The 12,819-nt window shown below is 39.3% G+C and overlaps 1 pseudogene; it reads left to right on the forward strand.

The window, feature by feature from the left end:
- Nucleotides 1-398: 398 nt before the first annotated feature.
- Nucleotides 399-497, forward strand: LOC127116744 (uncharacterized; annotated as a pseudogene).
- The last annotated feature ends 12,322 nt before the right edge of the window (nucleotides 498-12,819 follow it).

Below are 12,819 nucleotides of genomic sequence, written 5' to 3' on the forward strand. Positions count from 1 at the left end.
CTAGGGTGTAGTTCACTTGCTTAGAGTGGGTTTCGTTTAATAGACTGCATTCTGCAAATTGGTGTCCTTTGGTTCCACATATCTCATAATCCGACGAAACTGCGGCTACAGTATTTGGGTTTATGCACATATGCTCGACCTTAAGGGCTAATGCGTCCATTTTAGCTTGCATCATGTCTATAGAGCTTAGTTCATGCACTCCTCCTTGGGCTTCCTTCTTCTCAACTGTCGCTCGTTCGACTCCCCATGATTGATGGTTTTGAGCCATATCTTCGATGAGGGCACTGGCTTCAGGATAAGGTTTGTTCATCAGCGCACCGCCTGCGGCAGCGTCGATGGTCATCTTAGTGTTATAGTGAAGTCCATTATAGAAGGTCTGAATGATTAACCAATTTTCTAAGCCATGATGTGGGCATGCTCTTAACAGCTCTTTATATCTCTCCCAAGCTTTGAACAGCGATTCTCCTTGGTTCTGGGTAAATCTAGTTATGTGGTTTCGAAAAACGGTGGTCTTACTCGGGGGAAAGTATCTAGCAAGGAATACTCTTCTAAGGTTATCCCAAGTCGTAATGGAATTGGGTGGAAGGGAATCTAACCATGATAGGGCTTTATCTCTGAGGGAAAAAGGGAATAATCTTAAACGGATTGCCTCAGGAGAAGCTCCATTGGTTTTTAAAGTGTCTGCTAATTGGAGAAAGATTTTTAAATGTTGGTTTGGGTTCTCAGTAGCGAGACCTGCGAATTGTCTCTGTTGCACTAGTTGCAACAGGGAGGGTTTAAGTTCGAAATTATTAGCTGGGATGGTTGGGTTTACTATACTAGAACTAGGTTCTTCGTTAGATGGTTGGGCGAAGTCCTTAAGAGGTCTTTGGTTTTGATCTTCGGCCATAGCTCTCCTAATTCTATGGAAAAATAAACGTGCGCGAGCGTAACGTTCAGGTTCCGCTAGAGGGTATACTAAGCTTCTGGTGCTGCGAGTTCTTCGCATTGACCGGCGGGTAATAGCCTAAGTCTAAACGATATAACAATAGGGTATGAAATTTGACGAAATTGGTCCCCGGCAACGGTGCCAAAAACTTGATGCGTACTTTTCGCAAGTATACGAACGCGTCAGAGTAATATAAAAGATTGTCGAATCCACAGAGACCAAGTATCAATCTATCGTTATCTATTGTTATGGTGTTTATCTAAGGTAATCAAAATAAGGGTTTTTAGAGTGTGCAATGAAAAGTAAAGTATTAAATAAAGTTCAATTAATAAAGACAAGCTCAAATGTAATTCACATAATCAATTAATAATCCAAGTACTTGCTAATAGAACTACTTATGGGCAGTATTTCCTACTTTGAAAAGAACCGATTTAACAGGAACTGTCGCTTTCGCGTATTCAGAACCGAGTTGTACTCCCTAATCAAACCCTTTTATTGTCACTTATAAAAAGGCGCGCATTGCGTTAGAGTAGTAAACCTATTTTTAAGAAATATAGTATCTTGACTAAGTTGAAAAGTATTTTAACCTGGATTTCTTAACCAAAAGAGGTTCTCACGAACCAGACTCTAAACTTATAAACGCGTCCGAAAATAGTTTTAAACTCACTTTTCTTCTTAAGTTAAAAACTCCTAATGAATTAAACAAAGCGCTTTCGGTGTATTTGAAATAATTAAAAACAATTAAGTTTAAAAAGACATTGGACGGCTTTCGATCTTACCCAACGGAAATTAAGTGCGGGAAAACTTAAGTTGAAAGTCAAAATAGCCCTTAAGTGTTTCTACGAACAATTGTACGGATTATCGGTTCAATTACGATCCTTACATTCTAACCTTATAGATTTAGTTAGACATGGTAAAGTAAAGGTGCATTTTAATTTAAATAAAAGTAGTGCGAGTGCGGAAAGTAAATAAAAGTAGTGCGAGTGCGAAAAGTAAATAAAAGTAGTGCGAGTGCGAGAAATAAATAAAGTAAAGAGAGTGCGAGAAATAAATAAAGTAAAGCGAGTGCGAGAAATAAATAAAGTAAAGCGAGTGCGAGAAATAAATAAAGTAAAGACAGTGCGAGAAATAAATAAAGTAAAGCGAGTGCGAGAAATAAATAAAGTAAAGACAGTGCGGGAAATAAATAAAGTAAAGCGAGTGCGAGAAATAAATAAAGTAAAGACAGTGCGGGAAAATAAAATAGATAAAGGCAAAGCAATAAAAACCTGCTCCAATCGGAGGGTTGAATAAAATGCGAAGCGGAAATGAAAATGGCGGCAGGATTAACTTCCTTCTAAAGTGCTCCAAACTCGATTACAGACTCGATCACAAACTCGATTACACAATTGTGGTAACACCCCAATGCGAAGCGATTACCACTTTAAAATACTGAATATATGCCTAAGTGAAACTAAGTTTGCTCTAAGTTTGCATCTGCTCTAAGTTTGGATGCTTAAACAAATGAATTCGAGTCTCTATTTATAGGCAAGTAAAATTATGGAAATGACAAGGATGCCCTTCAGTTTGAAATTGGGAGGGAAAACTTTCCTTCTTGTGGCGCCCGCCACAAGTCCATGGCGCCCGCCATAAGAGCAGATTGTGGCGCCATAGTGGAGGTAGTGGGGAACTTGGTAGTTGAGGGAAGTTGAGCTAGGACACGTCATGGATGGGCCCATGGCGTCAGCCATAGTGGGAGCCACAAGTGTAAAATGCTGAATTTTAGGTTTTTTAGCTCATTTTCACTCCTTTTCTCGGTCGGGGCTCTGATTAAAGTAAAAACCTGAAAACAAAGAGAAACATAGTAATAACATAACAAAATAACAATAAAACAACTAAAATGCATGCGAAATCGGAGTCGAAAATACGGTGAATTTCAGTGTCATCAGTTACAACACCACAATATATGTCTGAGCCAATGTATTTGAATGATCCAATCCAACGAGCTTTGTCATCAAACACCCAACGAGCTTTATCATATAAATTGTAATTTTTTTGATTCCTCAAGTGACTTGTTTAGGTCTGTAGACTTGAGAGGGATAAGAGGTTGTTGAACTCTTAGACGAACTTTATAATCTGTTGAGATTAGTGGATTAAGTCCTTGTTGAAGGCGAAATCACCTTGGCCGGGTGGAATGGAGTAGCTTTGATTTTCTAGCGAACCAGGATAAATCATTTGTGTTGATATTATTTCTTCTTTACGTGTGTTGTTATGAAAATATTTTAATTCATGTGAAAACAATTCAAACCCCCTTTCTTATTTTTCTCTACCTTCAATTGGTATCAGAGCTCCAACTCTGTTATTGATTTTTGAATCAAACACTTAACCGTGTAGAGAGACCAAGGGTGAGAAAAACTTCATGGCCAACACAAATGAAAGAGATAGCTACAATGCAAAACCTCCAATTTTTTATGGAGAAAAATTTGACTACTGGAAGGAAGAAATGGAGAGTTTCTTCCTAGGCTACGATACTGATCTTTGGGATATGGTTACAAATGGTTATGAGCTACCCATCTATGCAATTGGTATTCCTATTCCAAGAAGTTGAATTAACGACGATCAGAAGCGTGATTTCAAGAATCACCATAAAGATAGAACCATTATGTTAAACGTTATTTACTGCAACGAATATGAGAAGATAACCAACAGGGAAACAACCAAAGATATTTTTGACTCCTTGAAAATGACGCACGAAGGCAACAACCAAGTTAAAGAGACTAAGGCTCTGGAATTAATCCAAAAGTATGAAGCCTTCAGAATGGAAGATGATGAAGTTGTTTAAGTGATGTTCTCAAGGTTCCAAACCTTGGTTGCAGGACTCAAGGTTCTGGAAAAGGATATACTATAACATATCACGTCAAGAAGATAATCGAAAGTCTTCCCAAGAAGCGGAGACCTATGGTTCCTGCTCTGAAGCTGTCCAATGATCTGAACAACATAAGTCTAGAAGAACTTATCATCTCTCTCAGAAGTCATGAAATAGAGCTAGAAGAAGATGAACCTCATAAGAAGAGAAAATTTGTTGCTCTAAAGTCAAGACCAGAAAGGAACAAAGTCTTTCAAGATGAAGAGGAAGAATCTGGGGACTCTGAGAATGAAGACTCTGATGATGATGAAGAATTTGTAAGAACAAAAATTGTTCTACAACAAATTCCTTGATTTTGATGATAACAAAGGATGAAACCAAAAATGGCACCCTAACGAAAAGTTTCTAAGTGTGCAGGGTTCTAAAGAAAGAAGGAAGAAATCTGATGACGTCATCAGATACAGAACCAGATCAGATACAAATTATCAAATGATCAGAAGCATCTGAAGTTGAAACACGTTCAAGAAAGTCTAACTCTGAGCAAAACAGCAAAGTATCAGAAGCATCTAAACAAGAAGTAAGCTCTAGAAGTTCTGACTCTGAACAACGGTATGTCTAACTCCAGAAACTCTCAGCGCTATCTGAAGAATCCATCAGAACTCAAAAGAGATCAACATCAGAAGCAAGACTCCAAGATTCTCAGATACACGAAGACTCTGATCATGGAATTGCTAATTATGAAAGAGTAACGTTAAAGTCAAGTAAAGTTTTGCAAATGGATTTCCTAATACAGAAAGAGACGTTAATCTCTAATTTCAAGAAAGAAGGAACTATATGTGGTAAGTAGTCATTTCAAGGAGAGAAAGTTATCCTGGCAGAAGCTATTTATGTTATGGCGTAAATTCATTTTATTACTCATCAGTTTCAACTACTACCTCACTGATATATAAAATGGGCTGCAATCAACATTGAAGATACACAAGCAAAAAATTATACTGAAACATCAACGCTCAAGAAAACTCTCTCACTCTCTAAATCTTCACGAAGCTTTTGCTTATAACGTGAATCACCTTGTTCTTACTATTGTAATATTTGCTTTCTTAGAAGCACTCTAGATTACATAAATCTTTTATCTATTGTTTGTTTATTTCCTCAAGTGACTCTGTGTAGTCTGTATACTTGAGAGGACTAAGAGATCTTTCTCTTAGACGTTGTCTGTAATCAATCTTTCAAGATTAGTGGATTAAGTCCTTGTTGAAGGCGAAATCACCTCGGCCGGGTGGACTGGAGTAGCTTTGTGTTATAAGCGAACCAGTATAAAATCCTTGTGTGATTTTCATTTTGAAAAAGCGCTTATTTTTCCAAACAATTCAAACCCCCCCTTTCTTGTTTTTCTCACCTTCAATTGGTATCAGAGCTCCGACTCTGTTATTGATTTTCTAATCAAACACTTAACAGTGTAGAGAGATCCAGAAAGAGAAAAACTATGGCCCACACAAATGAAAAGGATAGTTACAATGCTAAGCCTCCTGTCTTTGATGGAGAGAAATTCGATTACTGGAAAGATAGAATTGAAAGTTTCTTTCTAGGCTATGATGCTGAACTCTGGGACATTGTCACAGATGGATACAAACCTCCTGTCACAGAGGATGGAGCTGAAGTTCCCAGAAGTAAGATGTCAGATGATCAGAAACGAGTTTTCAAGAATCATCACAAGGCCAGAACCATACTCCTAAATGCTATATCTTACAACGAGTATGAAAAGATCACCAACAGAGAAACAGCCAAAGACATACTTGACTCTCTAAGGATGACTCATGAAGGAAACTCTCAAGTCAAAGAGACAAAGGCTCTGGCGCTTATCCAGAAATATGAAGCCTTCAAAATGGAGGATGATGAAGCCATAGAGGCAATGTTCTCTAGATTCCAAACTCTGATTGCAGGTCTCAAGGTTCTAGACAAAGGATACACAACTGCAGACCATGTCAAAAAGATAGTCAGAAGTCTGCCAAAGAAATGGAGACCTATGGTTACTGCTCTGAAGCTGTCAAAGGATCTGAACAATATTAGCCTTGAAGAACTTGTCAGTTCTCTCAGAAGCCATGAGATAGAACTAGAGGAAGATGAGCCTCAGAAAAGGAACAAGTCTGTAGCATTAAAGTCCAGACCTGAAAGACGCAAACTTGACAGAACCAAAGCTCTCCAGGCAGAAACTGAAGATGCTGACAACTCCGAACCAGAAGACTCTGATGATGAAGAAGAATTGTCCCTACTAACCAGAAGAGTTAAGCAACTCTGGAAAAAGAGGAACAACAACTTCAGAAGACCAAGACCCAGAGGGGATCGATCAGAATCAACTTCAAAAGGTAAATCTAACAAAGATATTACCTGTTATGAATGTAAAGAAACAGGTCATTACAGGAATGAATGCCCCAAGCTAAAGAAAGACAACTCTAGAAAAGAAAGCTTCAAGAAAAATACCTTCAGGACAAAGAAAGGACTGATGGCTACCTGGGATGATAGTGAATCTGGATCATCAGAATCTGACTCTGATGAACAGGCCAATGTGGCACTTATGGCTACCACATCCAGGAGTAGCTCAGATGAAGAATCTGAAGAGGTATTTTCTGAACTTTCTCGATCTGATCTAGAATCTTGTTTGTCAGAAACTCTTAGCTCATATCAGAAATTAAAACAAAAGTTTAAAAACATTAAAGGCTGTCTTAAAGCAAAATTTGAAGAATGTGGCAAGCTTGAGATGACAATTCTAGCACGAGAAGATACAATCAGATTGTTAACATTAGAAAGAGATGGAGCAAAAAGAAAAAGCTTAGAATTAGAAGAAGCGTTATCTCAAACTCCACAAACTTCAAATGCAATAATTTATAAATACGAAGAAGCCTTTCAAAAATTTCTGAAAAATGGAATAGGTAGGAGTATTATGGCATCCATGATTTATGGAGTCAGTCAGAACAATAAAAAGGGAATTGGGTATGATCCTAAGGAAGTTAAAACTTCTTCTAGTGACCAACTTAAATCTCCATTTTCATATCACTATACACACACACAAGAACAAAAATTTGAAAATGCTAGAAAACCCAAAGTTATGAGAAACTCTGTGAAGACTAATCAAAGAGGACCCAAGAGATTCTGGGTACCAAAAGATAAGATTGTGTATGTTGCAGATATCCTATGCAGCAAAGTTCAGACACCAGTCATGGTACCTGGACTCTGGATGCTCGCGACACATGACGGGAAGAAAGTCTATGTTCCAAAGCCTGGAACTTAAAGATGCTGGATTCGTAGGTTTCGGAGGAGATCAGAAAGGAAGGATCAGAGGCTCCGGAACTATTGGTAATGGTACTCTTCCCTCTATATCTGATGTTCTTTACGTAGAAGGATTAATGCATAACTTGTTATCCATAAGTCAATTAAGTGATAACGGTTATGATGTAATCTTTAATCAAAAAACATGTAAAGCCATTAATCAGAACGATGGCTCTGTCCTTTTCACAGGCAAGAGGAAAAACAACATCTATAAAATTAATCTTTCTGATTTAAAAGAACAAAATGTTAAATGTCTGATGTCTGTTCATAAAGAGCAATGGGTGTGGCATAGACGCTTGGGCCACATTAGCATGAGGAAACTTTCTCAGCTAAATAAACTCGAGTTAGTCAGAGGCCTACCTAAACTGAAGTTTTCTTCAGATGCTCTGTGTGAAGCATGTCAGAAAGGAAAATTTTCAAAAACATCCTTTAAAAAGAAAAATGTTGTTTCTACCTCTAAGCCTCTGGAACTTCTCCACATTGACTTATTTGGTCCTGTGAAAACAGCATCAGTCAATGGAAAGAAGTATGGACTAGTCATTGTTGATGATTACAGTCGTTGGACATGGGTGAAATTCCTAAAGCACAAGAGTGAGTCTCACTCTGTATTCACTAGTTTCTGCTCCAAAGTGCAAAAAGAATTTGTTGATACCTCAGGATTGGCATTAATTTTAGAAAACAAATAATGTATCCACCTCTGTTGTTTTAATATGTTGGGTTGAAGAAATTCAACATCTGGACCAACATGTCATGTACGATGTCACGACGTCAGGTCTGTGACATCGCACATGTGTAGAAGACTGAATTAATTAATTCAGTATATGTCAAGGGATCAGCAAGGATATCTGGTGAATATCCTAACTCCCTTGTGGAGGACTTGAAGACTAATTCAGAATATATATAGGCTCAAAATATGGAGATATATATGGAGAGAGATTAGGAACTTGAAGACCTTGTTTTTAGCAGAATTTTTCTGCTGAAGTTGTAACAGCAAAGAACAAGTCTGCTGCAGCTTTCTGAAGGCCCAAATCCAGTTGGGTGATTAGGTTATAAATAGCTGATTGTAATCTAGTTTTTGTAAGCCTCTTAGAATGAATTTTTAGGGGTGTGTGTAAGGTAAACCTCCCAATCTGTGGGAAGGTTACCATGTGTTTCTCAGTGGTAAACCTGAGAGTGTTTGTCACTCAAAGCCTGTAGGCAAGAGTGATTATGTTCTTGAATGAAGCTGTGAAGCAAGTTCAAGGTGTTTGCACATTACATTGTATTTGTAGTGATAGGAATGGAAACTGGAGGTTTCTATCTAGGAGTTCCTAGGTATAGATTGCATTGGGTAGGGATTAAGTGATGAGTTGTAAACGGGGGAGTTTAACTCTGAATTGATACTACTAATAGTGGATCTTCTTCCTGGCTTGGTAGCCCCCAGATGTAGGTCATGTTGGACTGAACTGGGTTAACAATTTCCTGTGTTTGTTTTCCTTCTGTATGATATAATCATGTCTGCCATAACTAAGCATGTATTCCAGTCTGTTCATCAAGATAATAGCAGACTTGATACATAGCCTTCTGTTGGAATGTCAATCAGAATGTTTTGACATTCATCAACAACAGCACATACTGTTTAATAAGCTGAAGAATTCAGTTCAGTATGTAGTGAAGTCTGGTTTTCAAAAGCATATCAGACAAGGCCAAAAGAGCAGTGTGAAACTGTCAAACTGGATGTCTTGACAGTTCTTCCAGTAAGCTGATACTGAAGTAGAGACTGGTTGGTCTTTTACAGTACAGCAAATTTAGCAGTCTGTGTTCAGGAACTAAACAGACTGAGCATATGGTTCTGGGCTTGGATGTCAGACGGAATGTTGTGACATTCATTCCTGACAGCATATGCTATATTGTTGGATGGTTAGTTTATCTGTTTCAGGATTTTTCTCAGGCTATTCTTCAGGAATCCACCAGCTGTTCTAAAATCTAGGAAACTAACAACTAAGCTACAATTAATGAACCTAACAAATAATCTATTTGTTAGCAACCTTAATAAGTGGAGATTAGTTTAACTTGTTACAACCTTTAATCTAGGAAATACAAGTACATGACCAACAAACTGGAACAATGTAACAGATGATGTTCAAAACAGGATTGAGACATCATGATGGCAACTGTGCAGGAAAACAACAGTGGTGAATGTTATGGTGCCCATAACAAATTGTTCCTCCTCTATAGGATGACATAGAAGGAGAGGTTGTGACACTGTGAAAAGGTGCACAATAGTACAGAGTGTAATAACTGTCTTGCTGTAATAAGTACAATGTTAGATCAGATGTCATGACTTGAAGTAGAACATCTGAATACTGACTACACCAGAATTTCAATTGGTATCAGAGCAGGCATCCTGTTCTGTCTCTGGATGAGATCCATGGGTGATACTTTCTGGTAGCTGGCAAGGAGTTATGTTAGTACTGAAGCTGGACCCTGTGTAAGGTTCTGCAATTCCCTGAATGGTCCCTTGAAGTAGGTGGATGGACTGTTCATGACAGGAATGGTGTGTTCCTGTCTCTGGAGATTGGCAATTGGCCTGAGTGTGAGACAGCTGTGCCAGTACTTAATCACATTCAAACCTGGTATGGTCTTGGAGGCCAATCTGGTGAAGTGTGTGTTCACAGGTTGAGTTGTATTATGATTTCCGCTGCATAATACCTGGCAGAACTCAAACTCTGATGTAGTTTCCCCTCATGTGGATGAAAGGCTGCTGTGTTCAAGATCTCATCATAATCTACTGAAGATGTCAAAGATACTTGAGTCTCCTCAAGTCCACTCATCATGACGTTCTCACTTCAGGATGGTAAGAGTCACTTAATTACTGATTCTCTTACTCTCTTGAGTAGTGTATATGAAGACCTTGAAGACCTTCAAGGAAGGTTTGTTCCAAGGAGGTGGAACCAATGTTCTATGTGATGTTAGAACATGTTGTTCAACAAGTATGCAGCTACTGGTTGAAGAGCAGATGTATTAGGGTTCAAACAAAGGGATAATTCTGTTTGGAACCTACTCCTGACCTGGAAGAGGAGACATCTGTGTGTGCTAAGTTGACAAGAGCAGGGTCAACTGGGTGTGGGCTCAAGAAGGTCATCCCTAGAAGTTGAGCTGGTTGAGATGTGACATTGTGCAATCTCCTGCTGTTAGGCATCTTCCTGCAATTTGATCAGGATTGGATAGTTGTTCCCTGAAGTACTATGATGTGTTGGAAGACAAGCCTCCTGGATGTTAGCAGTCAATAATGGGGTAACCTGATTGTGATATCATTTAAGGGGATTGGAACCATGAATCTTGTTATTCAAACACCACGTTCAGAAGTGGCAGTTCTTACTAGGAGTGAGAATATGAAGATTCAGAGGTTGGTTGAGGTAATATGCTCTGGCAATGCATATCTACTATTGACTGGTGTGTGTCTCACAAGTACTTATGATCAGCTGAAGCCTGATTGGTGTGATTGGAGGAGTTAGTTGCCACTGGTAAGGGATGGTGGATGTCATGTTGAGACATTTGTGTACAATGCATGGATATTGGTGTGGAGTTTCCATGATTGTTGATTTGAGGGGGAGTTTTGGTCAACCCCCTCACGTTTGGTCAGCCTAGGGTCAGGTTGGCTGTTGACCTGTGTCACATGGGTTCTGGTTGATGTGTGACACATTTGCAAGGAAGGATTCATCTCTCTCATTCCTAAGGGTGAATCTAATCTGGAAAGAGTCTCAAGACTGTTGAGGTGCTTGCAAGCAGAAGATGTTGACACTAGAAGAGTATTTTCAAAGTATTCTTATGGTGGAAGTATCTGAAAGGATAATTGGGAAAGGATTTAAGATCAATGTCTACTTGTGCCAAGTGCAAGTGTTTAATTGATTATCCTTGGAGCTCAAGATAACTGATGTTCTTAAAGATGTTGGAACATCACTTCTTCAAGACCCTGTGCAGAATCACAGGAAGGACAGTACACTGGCGTGTGATCTATCTCTTTGGTGGCAGCAAAAGCATATGATCTCTGAAAAGGTTTCCTGGCAAGAAACATGTTCAGCCTTGGTATGTACAAGAAGAAGAAGACATCATAGTCTTGATGGTGGTTACTTGGATCAGTTTATTTCTGATCTAGGTAAGGAAGTGCATTAGCTTATGCATACTGTGAAGTCAAGAACAAGTGGCAGCTGTCTTGACATCATGGAAACAGCCTTGCTTTAGGAAGAGGAATCCTTGGCATAGCTGAAGGGATAGTTTCTAACTGTTCCTTCTGAAGACTCATACATCAAAATGTCTGATGTCTTTGGAGAAGAAGCAGGGATTCATCAAGGTGTGAGCTTGGATGACTTAACTGCAAATCTACAGGATGGAGGTTGTTTGCTCAAACTTGGTTCCACAATCAAGTCTATGAGAACATTGAACTCTTGTTCTGTGAAGGGAGGAAGTTCTTTCAAGTGGCAGAAGAAGGAGCTGAATTCAACAGCTGGATGTCAAGCACAATGTTGTGACATTCGGTTCTGCATCAGATTCTTAGTTGATGAAGTGGCACATCAACTTGAGATAGAAGGATCTACAGGGTTGTAGATTGGACACTTCAAGTTCAAATCTCACTTGAAAGGTCAGAATATCTTTGGGAGAAGTCTGATAAACTTGGGAAGGTCAAAAGGCAGCAATTGACCTTGTCATATGAGAATTCATGAAGGAGGTAATCAACCAGTGGCATTTGGTCTATCTCAGAAGTGAGTTCGAAGAATCAAGATAATCAACATAAGGCAGCTGATTATTCTTGAGGAAAGTCTAAGACAAATTACTTTTGGGCAGAAAAGTATTAAGTTGAAGACAAAAGGAGGTGGTTCCCATTCATCCCTTGGAGCTTGTGGTAGGAGTTCTGAGCTATCTATGGAAGACTGTCTCTGGTAGTGGGATGAGAGTGTATATATCCCAATGTATGTCTGGGTTCCTCTGGCACAAGCTGAGGACTCAGTAATATCTGAAGTCTATCAGATAGTGCTCCCTGTGATGCTGTGAAGGAAGTCTCAGCTGATGTTCAAACATCTTGTGAAGTGATCTTCTGTTCTGGTTAGAAGAGAAATTGACACAGAGTGTGGATGTGTTCAGCCAAGAGGGTTGGACAGAGGGTGCGCTCTTGAAAACATGAAGATGCGTCTTATGTTTTCCTTTCATCAAGTGGTCTGGAATCTCTTTGAATCAGGAAGTATGTGAAGGTCCAACCTTGGGATGTTGGATATGATCATGTGTGACCTCCAAGAGAGTAGGTTGTTCATGACAGGGGGAGTTGTGCCTTTGTGCTGCAAGCAATCACCAAGCTTGTGGTCTATGTGTTCCCAGATGACTAGGTAGTTATCAGGATGCTGTGATGTGCAGCAAGGCTGAGTGAGCAGAAGAATGTCTGACCGGATGTCATGACATTGCCCTGGACAGTGCTGTTAATTCCTTCTGAATCTTAAAGTCATTAGGAATTATAAGGGTGATGTGGCTAAGTCTGATAAACCAGAATAAGCCTGTTGGCTACAGCTGTGTGGTACAGGGGGAGTAACCATCAACTGAAGTGTGAAAAGTTGGCTGTAGCAGTGCTGTGTTGAATACTGGCTGAATGCAGGAATGTTAAGACATCGCGTGCAACGTGTCTGACTGCATATATGGAATGGTCTCCATGCACTGGAACGGCTGTTTTGGAAAAGAAACAGTCAAGAGC

Source organism: Lathyrus oleraceus, chromosome 1, assembly GCF_024323335.1.
Source record: "Lathyrus oleraceus cultivar Zhongwan6 chromosome 1, CAAS_Psat_ZW6_1.0, whole genome shotgun sequence".
Taxonomy (NCBI): Eukaryota; Viridiplantae; Streptophyta; class Magnoliopsida; order Fabales; family Fabaceae; genus Lathyrus; species Lathyrus oleraceus.